General features: G+C 44.1%; 1 protein-coding gene across 1 annotated transcript in view; it reads right to left on the minus strand.

Annotated features, from left to right (window-relative positions):
• npy8ar (neuropeptide Y receptor Y8a) overlaps positions 1-1,227 on the minus strand; it is a 34,448-nt gene that overhangs the window by 3,312 nt on the left and 29,909 nt on the right. The gene's annotated exons all lie outside the window — the stretch shown is intronic.

Consider the following 1,227-nt stretch of genomic DNA (forward strand, 5'->3'; position numbering starts at 1 on the left):
AGAGAGAGAGAGAGAAAGAGAGAGAGAGAGAGAGAAAAAACAATGAATTGATTGTTCCTCATCCGAGGGCTGAGAAGCACCTGAGGGATTAAGTTTCAAAGCATGCGGAAAATAAATTAAACCCACAATTACCATACACACTTCTGCTCTGCAAGGCATATGCCTTTGTAGTGTTGTCATTCATACAGTCTACAGATACTGTTCATACAATGCATCTGATAATTAGTATTAACCGTTATGTGGCGGCCCTGTCGTGTGTTTGTTTTGAGCGTCTCTGGGTCGGGGAGCATCATACTGCTGACATGGTGAAATATAAATTATGAACAGCCTTGAAAGTTACCAATCACAGGAGGGCCTGTGCCGTCACTGGTTACTGTGACCATTGTGTCAAAAGGAAATATTATTCAGGAGAGCAGACATCACTTTCGAGGCCACAGCCATACCAACACATGACCAAAATTTACGGCCAACTACTCAAATACTTAATTACTTTTTGGCATGTGTAACTCATTGGTATAACGTGATCAGTCAATGGTAGACAACACACGTCATGAAACATCATTTCTGTTTCTTTATGTTTCAGACTGGCTGGCCAGGCTAACAGCCATGTTAGCCAACGTTAGCTCTAATGTAAGAGGCATGGGTAATGTTACATACATCGGCAAGGGTTACGGACACTACAAAACCATTGCACATATAACAACCGAACACGTGAGAGACACTTCTATATTACTTTATTTATGGAGTTACCTTGCGCTGGATGGTTAATAAAGACATAGGTGAGCTTCCTTAACGATGCCTGCCCGCGTAGGTGAGGTCGTCTTTAAAGTCGTTCACATTGACAGAAACGCTGCAGAAATCTCCGCCAGATGTTCCTCATTTTGGCCGGATGTCTGTCCCCTTCCTCTGTCTCTGGTAAATCCAGACAGCTAGCTAGACTATCTGTCCAATCGGAGTTTCTGTTGACAACATTTCTACCAATGTTATGTAAATTGGTAGAAATGTTGTTGCTTTGTAGTCGTTTTTCGTTGCCTTTTTGTTGACTTTTCGTCGCCTTTTTTGACACCTGTTTTGCCGCCTTGTGGTTGGCTTTTTGTCGCCTTTTCGGCCGGATGTCCGTCCCCGTCCTCTGTCTCTGTGTTGGCGCTCTAACCTGCGGCTGACTATGGTTACCTGGTCCTCAGGTCTCGGCAGGGTAAATCCAGACAGCTAGCTAGACCATCTGTC

This window comes from Etheostoma spectabile, unplaced genomic scaffold (genome assembly GCF_008692095.1).
Source record: "Etheostoma spectabile isolate EspeVRDwgs_2016 unplaced genomic scaffold, UIUC_Espe_1.0 scaffold453, whole genome shotgun sequence".
Taxonomy (NCBI): domain Eukaryota; kingdom Metazoa; phylum Chordata; class Actinopteri; order Perciformes; family Percidae; genus Etheostoma; species Etheostoma spectabile.